This window comes from Podarcis pityusensis (genome assembly GCF_964106645.2).
Source record: "Podarcis pityusensis genome assembly, chromosome: Z".
Taxonomy (NCBI): Eukaryota; Metazoa; Chordata; class Lepidosauria; order Squamata; family Lacertidae; genus Podarcis; species Podarcis pityusensis.
Genome location: NC_138044.1, coordinates 47,773,621 through 47,793,412, shown reverse-complemented (window position 1 = coordinate 47,793,412; position 19,792 = coordinate 47,773,621). Strand labels below are relative to the sequence as shown.

General features: G+C 48.2%; 1 protein-coding gene across 12 annotated transcripts in view; it reads right to left on the bottom strand.

Annotated features, from left to right (window-relative positions):
- Nucleotides 1-17,487, bottom strand: part of LOC308468284 (5-hydroxytryptamine receptor 2A-like) — a 257,733-nt gene extending 240,246 nt beyond the window's left edge. For all 12 annotated transcript variants that reach the window (XM_080990386.1, XM_080990388.1, XM_080990390.1 and 9 more), the window contains exon 1: nt 16,565-17,487. The gene's annotated coding sequence lies outside the window, so the exon portion shown is untranslated. The remainder of the gene's footprint in view (nt 1-16,564) is intronic.
- Between the last annotated feature and the right edge of the window lie 2,305 nt (nt 17,488-19,792).

Here is a 19,792-nt window from a genome sequence, read left to right as displayed (position 1 = left end):
AACCTCTGGGTGTTTTCAACAATGACAACAAGAAAAAATAAAACTGAGTTGTTTGATGGACTTTCAGGCATAAAGCATCTGTAGAAAAATGGGTATGCAATATGTTGTGGCATCTGGCATAAAAAGAAGAGAAACAGGCAGAAAGATTTCCCTCCAAAAACAACTAAGTATTGGGGTCATCATCTGGTTCACTGTATTCACAGGCTTAAAGAGTGGACTCTTTCCAGCAGGGATGAGCCTTCAGCCCTCCAGCTGCTCCTGCACTGCAGCTCCTATCAAAAGATCCCTGCCTTATCAAAGGCCCTTTTAGTCCAGAATTCTGTTTTCAGTGTCCAACCAGATGCTTCAGGGAAGCCCCCAAAGCTGGGCATGTAATGAGAACTGCAGCCCAACAACAGCAGGAAGGCCAAAGATTCCCTACCCTGTTCCAGCAATATCTTGAAAATGGGCAGCATTCACACTAAACAGGAAGTTTGTCTGCCATTGTTGGCTCATGAGCTTCCTGGAAGCATCTGGTTGAGAAGCAGGAAGTTGGTCAAAATCAGGGGTGGAGAACCTGCAGTCCTCCAGATACTTCTGGAATACAATTCCCATCATTCCCGACAACTGACCATGCTGGGTGGGGCTGATGGGAATTTGAGTCCATCAGAGAGTCACAAGCGCCTTATCTCTGGTCTAGATGGATCTACTTTAGCCTGATCAGCAGAACTCTTCTTACATTCATTACAAGGAAAAGTTAATAAATTGGATTGTGTCTATCCTGCACTTAACTATGCACACCCAAGCAACTGAAATTCTGCTCCCCAGGAAGCAGCCTGTAAATTATGCAGCATGATTAAGCAGATTTGCATATGCTTCCTTATATTGCCCAATTGATTCTGCCTATGTTAGTAGTCCTCAGGAGATGGGATACAGTTGCTTGCTTTGCATACGGGAGCTACCGGTAGTTGGGGCTGGGAATGTTCCCCAGTCTGAAATCCTAGTGAGCTGCTCCTAGTCAATGTAGTCAACAGTGAGTTAGATGAACCAGTGGCTTGACTCAGTGGGAGGCAATTTCTTGTTTCCTAAGGTCACTGAAAGGTCAATCGCAGGAAGCCTTGCTCAGTCTCCACCCCCTTTACACACACACACACACACACACACACACACACACACACTCTTTTCTTCAAATACAGTGGTACCTTGGGTTAAGTACTTAATTCGTTCCGGAGGTCCGTACTTAACCTGAAACTGTTCTTAACCTGAAGCACCATTTAGCTAATGGGGCCTCCTGCTGCCGCCGGAGCACAATTTCTGTTCTCATGCTGAAGCAAAGTTCTTAACCTGAAGCACTATTTCTGGGTTAGCAGAGTCTGTAACCTGAAGCGTATGTAACCCGAGGTACCACTTTACATGAAAGGTTGCTGTATACAAATTGGCAAAGACTTCTTTTCCATTGCTTCAGAGGGCAGGATGAGGTGAAGCAGACTCACAATATAAAGGGCATACTTCAGCTGAACACTAGGAAAAAGTAGCAGTTGGTCTCCTGGATTTTAGACAGGGATTCTTTCCCAGCTCTACCTGGAGATGCTGGGGATCAAACCTGGAACATTCTGCATGCAAAGCAGGTGCTCTACCACTGAGCTGCAGCCATTCCCCAAAGAACCAATGAATTAGACTGAAACTGATGGAACCAACAGCCCAGAGGAGTGATGGACTCTCCCTGGTCTTCAAGCAGAGGCTATGTTTGACAGCAGTGTTCTGGGAATGCTCTTACTGTCTGGATTTCCTGCATCAAGTAGGGGGTTGGTTTAGACAAGTTTTCTTCCAACTCTTATCTTTCTATGATTCATTAAGCATTGCCCACACACTTGTAAGATTATTGTTATAAGCTTGGGAGTTTGACAGGAGAGAATTAATGTGACCAGAACAACTACAGAAACAAATGGTAGACTGCAGGTGCCTTAGACAAACTATGTGCACCCATAATCTTACATTCAGACATTACCACACCCAAGTGGCCTGTTTACTGAACATTCATTCTGATTTGTTTGCAAAAAGGTTGCAGGGAGGTTATAAACTGTCCACTGTTTGTAGAGCATTCTGATTTGTTTGTGGGGAAGCTTGCACACCATCACATCAAGTAATAGTAATCCCACACATTCCTCTGCGTTTCTGCACCTTTTTCCTTACTGGAGTAAGTCCAATTACTAAACTCAAATATTAGAAAAAGCATTTGTAATATTCATGAAGGACAAGGCTATCAGTGGCTGCTTGCCATGATGGCTACGCTCTGCCTCCAAAGGCAGAGGCAGTAATGCTTCTGAATTTCAGTTGATGGAAACCACAACAGGGGAGACAGCTGTTGTGCTCATGTCCTGTTTGCAGGGTTCCCATTGCAGCATCTGGCTGGTCACTGTGAGAACAGGATGCTTAGCTATAGGAGCTATTGGCCTGATCCAGCAGGACCTTATGTTTTTAAGGCTCCAGTGACCTTCCAAAGAAAATCAAGCTTGGGTAAGTACTGCACCGCATGAAATTCCCTGACAGGACAAACAGGGTAAGCATAACATGACGTTAGAGTCTTAAGGGTTACTAAGGAGCTTAAGTGGAGAAATTGTGGTATCATTATAAGATCTGCAACCTACAGCTCTGAAATGATGCAGTGATTGGGATGCGACAATTTCAGAGTCTACATATCAACTCTAATTATTTTGGAATTGCTCATAAAAGCCACAGAAACCAACAGACAGCAAGTACCAAACTCTGCGTTTCCAGTGATGTGGGGGCTATAATTAGATTTGAGGGACCTAATTTGAAGCTGTCCAGCCGGTCAACAAGAAGCCATCTAGCCATCCAGAATGCATCAGCTGGCTTTGAAATCTGTCCATGAAAATAATAGAATCCTGAAAATAAATCTGTAATTTTGTATAATTTCCTCAGGATGCGTGCTGACGACCGCAACAGAATTTATGGCACTGTGAGTCATACCCATCTCCTTCAGAGATGTGTATGGGATGCTAATATCCTTAAGCTATTTTAAAAAATGATCCAGGAGCCCTTACGCAACAAACTCATAAGAGGAAAAAACCCTGCCTCAAAGATCAAAGCTAACTTGCGTAAATGAAGTCCACTGAACTTCAGGACTGTAAGGACAGCTAAATATATTCTGATGCTATTGTCAGAGATGCTATCAATGGCAAAAAAGAAAATGAATAAACAACTGTACCACTCATTTGGGGCATCAAGCAGGGATCTAGGCTGATGTCTTCTTCATTCAATCCTTAAAAACTGCATAGAATGAAGGAACTGCAGAGTTACAAGGGACCCTAAGGGAGCTCCCTGATAGATGGCCATCCAACCTCTGTTTGAAAACCTCCAATGAAGTCCACCAACTTATGAGTTAGTCTGTTCCGCTGTCAAAAAGTACTTCCTGATGTTTAGTCAGAATCAGGTCCCACCCTCTGGAGCAGCAGAAAACAAGCTTGCTCCAACTTCCATGGGACAGCCCTTCAAGCATTTGGAGCTGGCTATCATATCACCTCTTTAGATGCTGCCAATACGGCCAACGATTGTCCAGTCTCAAATCTACCATTCTTAGGCAAGGTGATTGAGCGGGTGGTTGCTGAACAACTCCAGGCATGTCTGGAAGAAGCAGACCATTTGGATCCCTTCCAGTCCGGATTCAGGCCTCATCATGGGACTGAAACTGCCTTGGTTGCACTGGTCAATGATCTCCAGCGGGCTAGGGACAAAAGTGAGAGCTGTTTCCTAGTTCTGCTGGATCTCTCAGCGGCTTTTGACACCATCGACCAGAACATCCTTCTGGGCCCTCTAGAGGGGCTGGGAGCTGGGGGCACTGTTATACAGTGGTTCCACTCCTTCCTCCTGGGCTGTGTTCAGAAAGTGGTGGTAGGGGATGAATGTTCAGACCCCTGGGCTCTCACCTGTGGGGTGCCTCAGGGTTCTGTCCCCCATGCTTTTCAACATCTACATGCAGCCCCTGGGAGATCATCAGGGGGTTTGGGCTGGGTGTTCATTAGTATGCAGATGATACCCAGCTCTACCTCTCTTTCAAATCAGAACCAGTGAAGACGGTGAAGGTCCTGTGTGAGTGTCTGGAGGCGGTTGGAGGATGGATGGCAGCTAACAGATTGAGGTTGAATCCTGACAAGACAGAAGTACTGTTTTGGGGGGACAGGAAGCAGGCGGGTGTGGAGGACTCCCTGGTCCGGAATGGGGTAATGGTGTCCCTGAAGGACCAGGTGTGCAGCCTGTGCATCATTCTGGACTCACAGCTGTCCATGGAGGCGCAGATCAATTCTGTGTCCAGGGCAGCTTTCTACCAGCTCCACCTGGTACGCAGGCTGAGACCCTACCTGCCTGCAGACTGTCTCGCCAGAGTGGTGCATGCTCTAGTTATCTCTCGTTTGGACAACTGCAATGCGCTCTATGTGGGGCTACCTTTGAAAGTGACCCAGAAACTACAACTAATCCAGAATGCAGCAGCTAGATTGGTGACTGTGAGCAGCTGCCGAGACCATATAACAGTAGTCCTGAAAGACCTACACTGGCTCCCAGTATGTTTCCAAGCACAATTCAAAGTGTTCGTGCTGACCTTTAAAGCCCTAAACAGCCTCTGTCCAGTATACATGAAGGAGTGTCTCCACCCCCATCGTTCTGCCCAGACATTGAGGTCCAGCACCGAGGGCCTTCTGGCGGTTCCCGCACTGCAAGAAGCCAAGTTACAGGGAACCAGACAGAGGGCCTTCTTGGTAGTGGCACCTGCCCTGTGGAGTGCCCTCCCACCAGATGTCAAAAAGAAAAACAACTACCAGACTTTTAGAAGACATCTGAAGGCAGCCCTGTTTAGTGAAGCTTTTAATGTTTAATAAGTTATTGTATTTTAATATTCTTTTGGAAGCGGCCCAGAGTGGCTGGGGAAACCCAGCCAGATGGGCGGGGTATAAATAAATTATTATTATTATTATTATTATTATTATTATTATTATTATTATCATCATCATTATTATTCCAAGTCAAACCATACTAACTTAGCACTGTTCACACTGTCTGGCAGTGGTTCTTAGAGATGGGAATCAACCCTGGGATCTTTTGCATGCAAAGTACATCCTCTACCACTGAGCTACTGACCTTCCCCATGTTCTTGGATGTTGCTGGCCTAGACTGGCTCTCTCACCTAGTTGCCATCTCCCCCCATCACAGACAGCACATTTGGGGAAATCCCCTGCAACCAGGGCGTGGCTGGGCACTCCAGCAGGAACTGATGTGCATGCATTGGCTTTGCTCTGCTTACACAATGAATTTTGCCTTTATTTATTTGTCCAGGCATTGTGCAAGTGCTGAGCAAAGAAGGACCAGAGGATTAGGCACACCACACAGCCCAGCCTCCCTCCCTCTAATAGAATGGTCAGTGGAGAATGCATTCCTATCACTGACATTCAACTGCCTCTCCAGCAAACTTCTGCCCCTGGAATAGGGTGTGTGACATTTCTATTTTTATTTCGCTTAGAACATTCCTTACCCACTCTTCGTTAATTTAAGCAAATCCAGATGCACCATCTGAGTCCAAGTCAGAAGGCAGATGATTGCAACCAGTCAACTAAAGTAAACATGAACACTTTCACTCAAATCTACACAAAGCCTTGACAAATATCCAGGTCTTTCGCTGGTGCTTGTGAATGCATAAATGCACCAGCAACCATGCAGTGCCAGTTTCATCCACTGCATATAGAGAATGCCCTTCACACAAGTGCCAGCCTCATGCTAGGTAGGTGATCAGAGCAAGAAGTATATTTCCGAAACCCCAGAACATGCTGGTTAGGATCCAAAAAATAGTGTGATGCTATATCCCTACTCATTCCATGCCCAGGGGCACACGGATGAGGCAGAGCTCACAGGCAGCCGCTGCTGTCAGGGTTCCTGTGACTACCAGCAGGCTGCAGAGGCAAAATGTGCTACCCTGAAAATCAGGGTGCAACAACACTAGGGGCTTGGTCTTTTGGCCAAACCTTGGAGAAGGGTGATACCTCGGTGGCATATAGAAGGACCCAGGTTCGGTTCTCTGTATCTCCAAGGAGGGTGGGACCTCCTACAGGAAAATGTATTGGGACAACTCTAGTTGCAGGAGCCTGTGAGTGGGGATTAAGAGGATCTGCTATGCAAGCAGACTCTCTAAAGTGCTGGCAGGATAGCCATATGTGGTAACATTGGGGAAGCACTGCAGAACAAACTAAAGCATCGGTCCATCTGTTGACACTGTAGCCTCAGCTCTCCAGTCTGCCACACCAGAGTCTTTTTCAGTCCTGCCTGCAGGTGCCAGGGATTGACTCTTTTGCATGCAAAGCATGTGCTCTGCTCCCTTCCCCGATGCATTCTCTATGCAAGGTATAATTACTTTCTTTTTGTCTGTCCTGATCTATTACTGATTGATTCCATTGGGCAACTCAGAGTTTTAGTATTGCTATAGAGGGAGGGAAACCTCTCTCTCCACTCCACGTATAGCTTTATAAAAGCTCAGTCTCATCCTCCACCCACTGAACTGATTCTTCTCCTATAGCAGACATAGGCAAACTCAGCCCTCCGGATGTTTTGGGACTACAACTCCCATCATCCCTGACCACTGGTCCTGTTAGCTAGGGCTCATGGGAGTTGTAGTCCCAAAACAGCTGGAGGGCTGAGTTTGCATATGCCTGTCCTATAGCAATATTGCTACTGTCTCAGTATAAGGCAGCCTCCAATGTTCCTATTTAAAACCAAATTGTTCTTTCAAATCAAGAGGACTAGAATCCTGCTTTCCTTTCTTTAATGGAAATGGACTACAGCTCAGTAGGAGAGCGCCAGCTTTGCAAGTAGGAGATCCCCAGGTTCAATCCTGGCACCCACAGGTAGGGCTAGGTTTGAAACCCTGGAAGACAGCTGCCAGTCAGTGTGGACAATACTGAACTAATGGACTGAGAGTCTGACTCAGTAATGAGGCAGCTTCTATGTTCCTTCTTCCAGCAGATCTGCAATGGTGCTCTTCCTGAAGGCAGTGTTCTCTGCAGCGTGCTCTGTCAGGCACTGGAAGAGGAAGAGGGGGGCGGGGGAGCGCACTGTCCCCAGCACTACGATCCCGGTGGGGTGCCATCGCAGCTGCCCCCCCGTGCTGGGTGCCACGCCCCCACAGGTGGTGCGCCATGCCCCCAGGATGCACGTCACGCCCCTGTGGGCAGCGCGCCACCCCCAGGACACACGCCAGTCCGCCCCCGCCTGCTCTCTAACCACCACCACCACCACCCCCGTGCAGTAGCATGGAGCTCTACCACTGCTGTCAGGGTGCAGAAGGGAGAGAGACCAGGGCAGAGGGAAGATTTCTCCTGGGGGAACTGTTTAGTGAGGAGGTGAGGAGTGAGAAAAGAAAACAGCCCTCTTGATCCAGCCCCTTGGGAAAGCTGCCACACACACACACAGCTGGGGGGTGGGGGTGGAATCTGGGCCCCACATCCCCTCCAGAAGCAAAAGCAAAACCACACCAAGCCATCCAACGTTGCACAACCTGCCTGCATGAGCACTGCAGGGTGATGCTGCCTCCTTGGCCGCTGCAACTCAGCCATGTTCTACCTGCAGGCACGCTGTGCTTTGCTAGCCCTGCACCTGCTTTGGGAGGGAGGAAGCTAAAGTGCAAGAAAGAAAGATTGCAGGCGCACCCTGCCAAGACACTGCAAAGCGAAGCAAGGCAGCCCTTCCTCCTTCCAAAGTCAGGCCGAAGAAAGATACAGCCAGAGAGGGAATCATTCTTAGTGCTGCATCATGAAGCAAGGGGTATGGCTCCAGTTAACAGTCTCCACTGGACGGAACCCAGCAGGGCCACCCTGTCCATGACTGCAAACACAAACCTCTTCCCTGACTATGGCTAAGTACCCCCACCACCCAAAATCTACAGAGCCCAAAGTGAAGAGCAACAAAATATCAAAACCACAATCAAGGCTCACCTGCTCCTGCTGGTGCTTTAACTATTCCATGTTGTGCTAAACCAAGGCTTAAGTAAGTGATCAGCTGCTAGGCATGTCAGCTTCAGTTATTGTTAACATTTACAGTGGTACCTCGGGTTACAGATGCTTCAGGTTACAGACTCTGCTAACCCAGAAATAGTGCTTCAGGTTAAGAACTTTGCTTCAGGATGAGAACAGAAATCGTGCTCCAGCGGCTAAAGTGGTGCTTCAGGTTAAGAACAGTTTCAGGTTAAGAATGGGCCGCCAGAACGAATTAAGTATTTAACCCGAGGTATCACTTGGTACCCAAGGTACCAATTTCATAGGTGGCATAGGATGCATTGTGCATTCAGCTAGTGGTAGGCTGGCAACAGTGTGGAACATGTGACACACAACACCTGCCTGCTGCATCTCAGCAAAGGGGTCCCTGCATTGCCCCCCCCCCCCAACTCCAGAATCTCAATGCAAATCCCCAATTAGACTTTGCAAGCAGGGCAGGGAAGAAGCCCATTCACTGCCAGGATTTCAGAAAGACCAAAGCAGTTAGACCCAGGTAATTACAGTGGTACCTCAGGTTACAGACGCTTCAGGTTACAGACACTTCAGGTTACAGAGGCTTCAGGTTACAGACTCCGCTAACCCAGAAATAGTACCTCGAGTTAAGAACTTTGCCTCAGGATGAGAACAGAAATTGTGTGGCAGTGGTGTGGCAGCAGCAGCAGGAGGCCACATTAGCTAAAGTGGTGCTTCAGGTTAAGAACAGACCTCCAGAACGAATTAAGTTCTTAACCCGAGGTACACTCTATAGGCTTCTTAGGCAGTCATCGATCCCAGATGAAGCTGACTGAGTGGCTGATAAGGGGCAATGGAAAAGGCACGCAGTGTAACTGATTTGGTCAACAGCTCACATATCCCACACAAAGAAAAGGAGTGTGATTTTTGTGTTAAGGCTGGACTCCTGCTCGGTGCCAACTGCAATCCTCTGCACACCCACTTGGGACTTACTCCCAAGTAAGCATGCTTAGAATCAGTCTCCAATTTCTCGGCTGTCGTGGAAATGACAGGGCCTACATTTCTTGCATTTCCTTGAATGGAAAAATTATTCCACCTTGAATTCTTGCCCCTGGTGCTCCAATTTCTTTCCCTTCTTCTGTTGTCTTCTTTATCCCTTTTTCTAGATTGTATTTGAAGTTTTTGTGCAACTCAGCTTGCAGATGAGGGTTTAATGCAGGAAAGAGTAAGCAACCTCCAGATTCCCAGACTATCCCTGTATCTTTGACCCCTTAAGCTTGCCTCCCTATCTCTTTGATGTTTAGACAGATATGTCTTGGGTTGCATCCTGTCTACAACTTCCTCCTCCTCACATTTCTCTCCTGTGCTTCAAAATGAGAGATCATCTTAAATCTATCCTCTGAGAACATAGAAGCAGGCATGTCTGCGTATGTCTTCTCTAGATTAGTTAGTTAGCTTAGAACCAAAAACCTTTTATATCTAAGATATATTTTCTGCAATAAACTCCTGTATTATTTTCTTACTCTACAAGCATCTGTTTTTCTGTGATTTCAACAAGTTTATTCTCTAATGTAATCAAAATTCACAAGCCAGACACTGCTTACTCTGCATACCAAAGAGCTCCAACAGGTAATTCAGTCCAGTAGGAAGACCCTTGGGGAAGTCAGCTGTCCTGTCATGCATGGGTCGTTCCAAGCCCTGCTCCCAGTTATCCTTAGAAATGCTGTGGGCCAAAACAGGGACCTTCTGCATGCAAGGCAACGCCTGTCAAGCTATGGCTCTTCTCTCAGGCATGCAACAAAAGGAATTCCTCAGCCATTCTTGCATAAACAGGAGTCATAGCACAGGCTCCCAAATGGAATGCACCTTTCCAAGCCATACCACATTGAGCCAAAGCAACCGTGGTGGTGCAGCAGCTCATTCCATCAGAATGACACCACCACAAAAAGCACTGCTGGGTACTTGTGTGCATGTGCCATCCAAACTCTGCAGTGTATAAGCCACAGCCTTCCAGGCATGGCAATGGCCAAAATGCTGGGGCAGGGATTTGTGAGCCATTCAGTAACAGCCAAATAAGTCACTTGCCATCTTAGGAAAACAGACAGTAGCAGCTGCCATTATATCAGGGAGGTTAACTGAACACCCTACACTGCCAATTTTGCCCCTTCACTGCATCAGTCCAAGCTCACGCATGCACAGTGTCAATCTGCTCTGAATAGGCTTTTCTCTCTCTCTATTTTTTTCCCAGCTGATTAAATCTTGGCCACTCCGTTTTGACTCCGATTGCCTTAATGATGAATCATTATCAGGCTCTGGCCCTGTAGGAAAGCAATTTCAGTGACTACTTTCTTCCCATTTGCAACTACATGTGTTTCACCAGTGCTGTCCTTTAAATTCACCTTTCAAGTCAGACTCCATTCTTGTGAGTAACAAGAGAACATTCCCTCAATTACCTTCCACTGGTAAGCAAAACAAGGAAAGGGCTCCTGCTCCAGTGTAAACAAAGTCAAGTATTTCTCCAGAAAAGGGCTTGCTGTTGTCACCTGTGCTGTGAACATGTGTTTTGTTTATTCGTTTATTTACAGTCTCTGCTAAGCCTATTCCAGCTGCCCCTTTTAACACCAATGCAGACACACGTCCCAAAAGATGGCTACAGGCTCCGGATTCATAGAAAGCATTTAGCTGCCTTCCTCTGATACTTGCCTCATCCCCAAGACAGACACACATGCAAAATTCTGCTGGAAGTTAATTGGTGAGCAATTTCATTTCCTATGTTGTGTGCACCAGCTCCGGGGGACAAATGTGAGCAGATTCCCATTGCTCACAAGGATGGGCTTTTTTTATAAGAAGATATAAAGATACCCATAAACGATATATCTGTATCATCTTACGGGCTGCAGATCACCCGTGAGGCATTCAACAGGAGAATATGAGGTTACAATCTGCTGTTGTAACCACTGCCAGATAGGTGGTCAGGGCTCTTTATTCCCCAGATCGTGCTTCAAGAATCCAGGACCTCTCTTGCCTCTCCTACATACCAAACTTTGATTGCTGCCTGCATTCACCTAAAGACCCACACTTTCCCATTGCTAGAGAAAACCCATGTGAATGAAGGACTGAAGCTATGAACACCTTGCCATCTTAAAATGCAGTGCGGTCATTGCTCTTCCTCCCTCCCTCCCCCTCTCCACCCAACACATACACTGTGTTTCCAAGTCACCCTCTGTAGGCTGAGAGGGGGCATAGATGCCTTTGGAAATAGCTTAGTCTGTAGAGAGCATGAGATGCTTAGTCTCAGGGTCATGGGTTGTGCCCCACGTTGGGCAAAAGATTCCTTCATTGCAGGCCTTGGACTAGATGACCCTTGTTTTTCCTTCCAACTTTATGATTCTACATGGCTTATGTTTTCAATTCAGATCGAACATGGTTTGGGAGGAAACCACATCAAAACACAGTATTTCTCAAGAAGCTGCAGGATAAATATGGGTTGTGGCTAGTGGTGTGTGTGCAAACCAGTGGTGGGAATGCAGTGGCTGCAGGAGTGCATACAAAGCCTAGGTCAGCCTTCTGTAACCCAACATCCTCCACCAGCAGGTCCCTAGGTGGGCTGCGGCAATTTAAAACTCAGTATTAAAAACTGTTGCAACTAATTACATTCACAGGAATAGTGTGGGCCATGAAAACACACATTCAGGTGTTGAGGTTCATTAGAGCAACATTCCCTTTGCCTCATCATTTGCAAGGGACCTTGCCCCTCCCTCTCTCCATCCTCATTTTCTTCCTTTCCTTTTTCCTTGTCTTAGAACAAGCCAGGCTTCCTTAACCTGGTTACCTCGAGGCATTGGACAACAACACACACCTTCAGCCCCAGGGTTACGTGAGAGAGGGATATTACAGCTCCAGCTTCTCACAACACAGCTTCTCACAGTTCTGTCTCGGGACAGAATAATCTGTTGGTTTTAGTTCTCTCAGTTTCTCATTTTTCCAATCTTAAATTCAGTTCCACACATTTCTGCAGCAATCTGCATTTTAAAAAACTAATGAATTGGAGTGTGAATTTCTCCTAATAAAACCCATTTTTGTATGCAGTTTGACTAATATAGACATTTTTGCCAGCCATCTCCCCCAGTATAATGAATTCACCAATATCAGCATTTTATGCACACTTTCCCTAATCTATGCATTTTTGTAAACGTTTAGACAGAGAACTGTTTCCAGAATTTAGATAACTGTGGATTTCAAAGGATGGCTATGTATTGGTTAAGTGATCATTTCGTAAGATTCAGCTTCAAATGCAGGCTGAATCAGATTTCTTCCGTAGTCCTAATAGAGACACATCAATTGGGGAAAGCAGGACATCAAGCTGATTGGCAGTAGGTTGAGAACAGTGAGTGAGGAAACACGCATTCTCACTGCATGTCCTTAACTTGTGGGACGCACTGAAACAAAGTATAGTGATGGGTAGAAGCTTAGGCTGATTTCTTTAGATAGGCATATCAATTAGCCATGATAACTAAACAGAGCTTTCACATTCAGAGACGGTATACTTTCATTTACCATGTCCCAGAGCTGTGTCCAAACAAGAGAGCTGGAAGAAACTCTTCTTGGAAGAAAGGAGAGGGGTTGCAAAAGCAGTGGATCCTTTCTGCTTGTTGATGAAGTTCCTGATGGGCAATGAGGAATATAGCCGCCCAGAGTGGCTGGGGAAACTCATAAATTATTATTATTATTATAGCAGGGTTTGGGGACCCCGCAGTCCTCCAGTTGTTGCACTACAACTCCCATCGCCCTTTCACTAGCTAAGGCTGTGAAAGGTTGGAGACCAACATTTAGAGGACCACAGGTTTCCTATCCCTGATATAAGGAATATTCCCAGTGCTCTTCCTCCAGCATTCAGAGCCCTTTGTCAACATTATCTGAATAATCCCTCCAACCCAGTTTATAAAACAGAAGCATCAGTTGCACTGGTAGGACAGCAGGGTACGGAGTCCAACAGTAGGTGGTGCTAGAACAAATGGCAGCCAGAGACACCCACTGGACTAGTTCTAAGAAAGAAGGCGAGCAGGTGGAGACTGGCTGAGGGCAGTCCCCCTTTGCCCTAATAGACCAGCCTCCATTGCTGTCACACAGAACAGAATAATTTTCCCTATACTGGAGATGGAGGCTGGAAGAAGCGCATAAGGGCTTGCTTAAGGGCACCCAATGAGCTCTTGGCTAGAGTGCAATTTGAATTCAAAGCTCATCGTAAGGAACTATGATGCTTGGAAGGTCCCCCACATGAGTGCCTGAAGATGGGCAAGTGGTCTGACTCAGTGCACAAGCAAACTGTGTCTATTTTCTGGTGGATTCAATCACATGCTGCAAGTTTCATGTTGTGCAATGCTTAGAGGGTCTTGCACAGCAAACCTGCTTCCCCAGAAGACTCAACTTTTTGCAGTAAGGAAAGTGATGGGGAACTGCACTAGAAAGTGTGGGTTAACATTTGCTTTGACACAATGTCATCTGATGTATCCCACAATCAAATCAGAAGGAAAGCTCATTAAATATTCTAATCTCCCCGCGAATGTATTGGGATGAATGTTCAGCAAATGGGTTGTCTGAGAGCTGCATGCTAAGGCAGATTCTTATGCTCTCTCCCAGATAGTAAGCTTTGCCACTGAAAGATGAGAAATTGTGTGTCTTGTTCTGTGTACACACCAAACATTTAAAGCACATTTCTCCACCTTACAAAGAATCCTGGGAAGTGCAGTTTGTTAAAGGTGCTGGGAGTTGCAGCGCTGTGAGAGCTAAACTACAATTCTCAGGATGGGGGGGGTTGCTTTAAAGGCATGGAGTGTGCGCAGCCATCAGAAGCCAAGCACATGTATACTCACACCCTTTACACATCCCTGTTATAATTATTTCTTCCACATCACCAGTGTGTCAGCTACTGCCTGCCTGAAGCACCCACCCTGTTTCAGTACAATTTGAGAAAACATGCTTATTCCACCCCTCAACATATGCCCTTCACTGAAAACAATTCTGCAGCTGGCACTTATCCCTTGAAGAGACATACACATACAGAGAGAGAGAGAGAGAGATAGATAAAGGGTGGCAAATGACAAAAAGCTCTCTCCATTTCTGCCTGGGAGGAAGAGTTCCATTGTGGCGACCCTCCCGGCAGTTAGAAAAATCATTCTACGCCTGTGGTCACTCAGCAACAACTAAACTGGATTCTAAACGTTCAGCTCCCCTCCGAGAGAAGGGGAAAAGCACCAGCCACACAGAAACTGAATCCGTTCCAGTACCGATTCAAGTAGTAACGTGCCAGCAGAGGCTCGCACATTCCGACACCACTTCTAAGTCCCAACCCAATGAAAGAAAATCAGTCGCTTGCATCGCTTAGTAACCGAGATCAACACAGGGTCAACGTTCTATTGGAAAATCAGAGATGTTGCTGTTCCGTGGTCCTCTGCTGCTGCTGCTGCTGCTGCTCCATACCTGCGAGTCAACCGGGGAGAACAGCTAGTCCTAATCTACTTCTAGGCGCTCTTGGTGTTCTTCACTGGTGCCAAACTGCGCACGGCCCTCTGGGTTAAGCTCCGCAGTTGGCACCTCCGAGGAAGCACCAGGAATGCTGCTGCGCTCCATAGGTGCATGGCAGCAGGGCAGAATGTGCCCTGGCTGATTCCCAGGCTGTTGTTCTTAGGTGCTCACAGCACAAGGAAGGCGCTTCCAAGAGAAAAGGCAGGTTTTGTGGGGGAGGGAAGAGAACAGGGGTCGGAAGAGATTGTTGCTCTGTAGCAGAGCAACTTCTGTGGATGCATGAAGTCCTCGATGCAACTCTCCCCCTGCCACTCGCGGGCAGCATTGCCCGGGGGAGGATATTGGGCAGCTGGGGAAAAACCCCGCCCCACTCTGCCTAAAACCTTGCAGAGCTGTTGCCTGTCCTGGATTAACAAACCGATCAGCCTGACTCTATAAAGCAGCTTCTTTTGTGTGCATGCTGCTGGGCACCTAGGCACCTGCCCCACGAAAGCCTTTCCGAACATTGCACTCTGTCTCAGCACCGCCAACATCGGCGAAAGGCCATCAGTCTCTGTGAAAACGCCCCTCGAGGCTGGCCAAGGGTCAGAGGCTCGCTGAGGGCTGCTGGGATGAATTTTTCTATGTTATTGCCTCGGCGTCAAAGATGTTTTTACTGTTGTTGCGCGCAAGGCTCGTTTGCAGGTCCCGGGAGGAGGTCGAAAAGTGGGTTTAAAAGAAAAAGCCTTTAATTAAATAGCAGTTTTGGCCTGCAGTGCTTTTGCCTTGAACACATACACACGAACACAGGCAGCACTCAGGTACACGCTTCCTGGACAAAGGTAGGGCCTTAAGCGTTTAAAAAGTTGCAAATACTCAAAACCACAAAGCGATCTTAGCTCCGCCAGGCGGCCGAGGCAAAGACACAAGATTTCATTGACAATCCAGCTAACTCCCGGGTCTACTGCCCCACTCCTGTATATGCTGTTCTCATCGCTCCCCATTTAATCCCAGCAACAACCCTGTGAGTTAGGTTACATTAGTCCTACGGTGCGGCACCAGGAGGTTGTCAAGCACTCTCCCTGCTCCCTCTCTTTTAATGGGGTGCCTGGGAAACCTAGGCAAGGCTTCTTGGAGAGGAAAGGATTTACTTTCCGAGGAATCAGCTGACGCGGTAACTCTTTAGTAGGTCTGGGCGGTGGGATTCCTTTGGATGTCAACAACAGGAGAAGAGCCACAGGTCTGCAGAGACGGTGGGCGCTTAACCCTCCTGCGGAAGCCCCAGCGCTCTCCTCCGCACGCCCCCGCACTCTTGCGCATCAGCCCCCGTTCACTGCGACGGGTCTAGCGCAGGTGGGCTTCTCCGGGTGGATCGTACCCCACAGGGTCAGTAGGCGATGCGCTGCAAGGAACAGCTCCTGTGGCCGCCCCTCGCGCCGCGCACCCCATGGCCCACCCCAGCACCCACAGGTGACGTGACCTTGTCCAATTTTCCCGGAGGGAAGAATGCTACCCAGGATAATGTGCAGAGCTACAGACTCGTTTGTAAAGGGGGCAGGAAGGACGACAGCCTCTGAGCGATACCCTCCGGAGGCAATGAAGCGTAACTTCACAAGGCGAGGAGAGCGTTACAAAGGCACATTACCACCGAAAACCCAACCTGGTTCGCAGCGCTATCCTACGAGGGTTTTCTAGTCTGATGTCCCGCCGGCTCCTCTATCCTAGCGCATCCCCAGCACGGGAAGGGAGGGAAATCTCTGCCTTTCATCCAGCGCGCAAATCCCGCACACGCTTCCTCGCCAAGTAAAAAGCGTGCACGGGATCGTGGCCAAAAAAAATCTCTTCGCAGCGAGTCCCTGCCTCCCCCAAAGCGTAACTGCCTCTGGGGTGAAAAGGGCCCACGAGATATAAAACATAAGCCACGTCCTGGCTGAGCTGTCCCGAGAGAAATTTGCCCTCTCGCTCCCCCTTCCCCGCGTCCGGAGAGGCAGACTAAAAGCAGCAGGGATAACAAGGGGCAAGCCTTTCGGAGACGCAGACTGTGAGAGGCGCGCGCTTCGCTAGGGGCAGCCTACCTGGCAGGCGCGGTGTCCGGCCGTGAGCGAGCGCCGCCCGGAGCTGCTGCTGCTGCTATTCCTCCTCGTCCGGATCCCCGCTCCCCTTCGCGCGGGTCTGCATGCCATTGCTGTGCGGCGACACCTGGGCTCAGGCTGCCAGCCTCCTTCCAGTTAGTGGCAGTGGCCGCCGCCGCCGCCGCCGCCGGTCCCGGCGCTCGCTCGCTTGCTCAATCAACCCTGGCGGCGTCGAGGGCGCCTCCGCTGCAGGGGCATCTCCAGAGGCGCGGTGCGGCTTCGCGGCGGCAGGAGCAGCGCCTCCGCCGGCCGCTGCAAGGCTAGGCTGTTGGTCAAGGCTACTGTTACACCCCAGCGCCGCTTCCCAAGAGAAGGAGCCGGCGTAGCAGGAGCAGCCACCGCAACTCCGCCAGCCGCCAGCACCGCCTACCGTCCGCCATCCCGCCGCCGCCGCCGCCTGGCCTCCCCGCTAATCGGATCCGCTGCCGCTGCACGCCTCTGTGGGTGACGGGGAGGGAGGGGAGAGGAAAACGAAAGACCCCGACGTCTTAGTGCTACTGCTGCTCTTAAAGGAGCCTGGGCCACCAAAGCGCCTGCCCCAAGAAGCCTGCGAACGGTGCCGCCTCTCTCCAAAGACAGGGCGAGAAAGCGGCCTTCAGGGCCCCAGAGAAACCCCCTCCTTAAAGAAGGCAGTCGTTGTACCGTTGTGGTCCCGCTATTGTACCGCATAAAGGTGCAACAGGTGAAGTGACAGGAGAGAAAGGGGTCACCTGTTGATGTGCAGAGGACAGCGTCTCCTAGGGGGGCGCCTGCCCTCTGTAGGTGCGGTTGCCAACTGACCACAAGTCACACCCCACGCTGTTCCTTTCCCTTTAAGAACAGCTGGGTGGATAGAGGTCGGCAGCTGAAGCAGTATGCCACATGACCATTAAAAGCACAGCTGCAGGGCCCACTTTTTAAATCTGCCAACACTGTGGACAAGAAGATAAAAGGTTACTCTTCCCTTTCTAGCTATGCTTTTCATTGGTAAGTTTTCAAGGCTGGCAGAATATCACAATGTGCAGCTTCCCCATCTTCACAGCATTTCTAGGCACTTCTGTCTGTCAGGCACTGGTTAAAATCACACACACACTGTACAAGCCCAGCTGACTTCTACCAAGTCAGACCACTGCACCATCATCTAGCTCTGTACTGTTTACACTGATTGGCAGTTGCTCCCCAAGTTTTCAGGCAAGGATTTTCCCACTCCAAACCCTACCCAGAGATGAGAGGTGTTGAACCATGGGCCTTCTGTGTGCAAAACAGATGCTCTACCACCGAGCTGCAGCCAACAGACAAACAACTGTGCATGATCAGAGGAACCAGGGGCCCCCCACCCGCACAGGCAGCAACTCCAGGGGGCCCTGGGTGCTTTGACATCCACAAATTTTTCACTGTGGGTGCCCGGCCTCCACTGCTACCACCCACTGCCTTACCTCCAACTCTCCTACAACAGAGGCCCCACGGCAGAGGTGGAGGCCCCAGCCCAGTCGCTGCAGTGGCACTGGAAAGCAGTAGTGGTGGGTGGATATCAAGCAGCATGTGCACGCAACGTGATGTCATGTCATGTCATGTCCAATGTGATGTCACCATGTCATGTCACATGCACCATTGGGCACCCACAGCCTGGGGCCCAAGTTGGCACTTCTGCTTGCCTGTTCTTTTAACAGTACCGCATTCCAAGTTGTTGGGGGCTGCAAGTGAGAAGAGTTGCTGGTGTGCTCAGCTCCTGCTTGCTGGCTTCCCAAGAGGGCATCTGGCTGGCCATTGTGAGAACTGAATGCTGGACTAGATGGGCCTTGGCCTGACCCAGAAACCAGGCTCTTCATATGTCCTTAGGAATGGGCCCCAGTCTCTGCGGTTTCTCAAACCGCTCCTTCCTTGTGGCAGCCTCAGTAACCATTTCTGCTCCACTCTCAGTTTTTTTAAATTATTTACTGACACTTGATTAAATTATTTAAGGGCCTATAATAACTTAATATCTTTATTGGTAAATAATTTACAGTTGAGAAGAGCTTGTTTGCTGCCTTTATGGTCTAATAAATTATCCCCATCTTTCTTGTGAAAAGCTAATACTTCCTGGCAGTGGTGGAGCTTCAATGTAACGTGTGAGATTGATATTGTGTGCTATCCTTGGTGATCTCTTTATGTTTCTGTAGCTCAGTGGCAGAGGATATGCTTTGCTCATAAAAGGTCCATCCACAGTAACTCAGAGCAGGGCTTTCAGTGTGGCTGCTCCTGTTCTGTGGAATAGCATTCCTGTTGAGAAGTGACAAGTGCCACTATCTGCACTTTCTGGAAATCATAGAATTGTAGAGTTGGAAGGGGGCACTAGGGTCATAATTAAAGACATTTCATTTTTGTTCCAATGACCTTTCCCAGCTCGGTGAATGGGTCTCTGCCATGGGAATCTACTTTGCATTGTTTGGCATCTCCTGCACTACAAAGGCAGATCAGCAAATGGTGAAGTGTCGATATATTCAGCCTCAAAATATGTGTGGTTGTTTTGTTTTGTTTTGTTTTGTTTTGTTTTGTTGCTACACGTTGTTCAGGAAAAGAAAATGGTGCATCAACTCTACAAGAAACAGATTCAAAAGACTGGAAGAACATTGGGGCAATTATCTCTTCATATGAAAGGATTACTGACCATGTAGAAAACTATCAGACCTGGAGAGAACTTGAGTTGAGTTTATCTAAAGGAAAAGAAATTGATAATATTTATTAGCAGAAAATTGAGAGAACAATACTGGTGACAAATCTTGGACTTCAATTGTCTTATCAGAGTTCTTGGCATGCAAAACTTGGCATTCTGTGGCATAATTTGCCCCTATATAAGGGAAATTTTATTTGTAAAAATGGGTATTTTAGGCAAAATTGCATAATTTCACTTTAAAATGTCAGTGAATTTTCACAAGGACTTGTTTTAAAAAAATCACAAACTGATGTGGAATCTTAAGGGGAGGAAATGATAAATTTGCAGACTCACCCATCGCTGACTCCGTATGCTGGAGTAAGAGTTGCAAGACTCTCATTTTCATTGCTTTCCTGGGCTTCTTAAGAGAAGCCTGACCTGCAGGCATTTCATAAATAAAGCTTTTCCCAACATATTATACCGGGGGGAGGGAGATGTGTTTAGCTAGAGCTAGGGACCTGAAACAATCTAGGCATGGCTGTAGCATAAAAAAACCCATT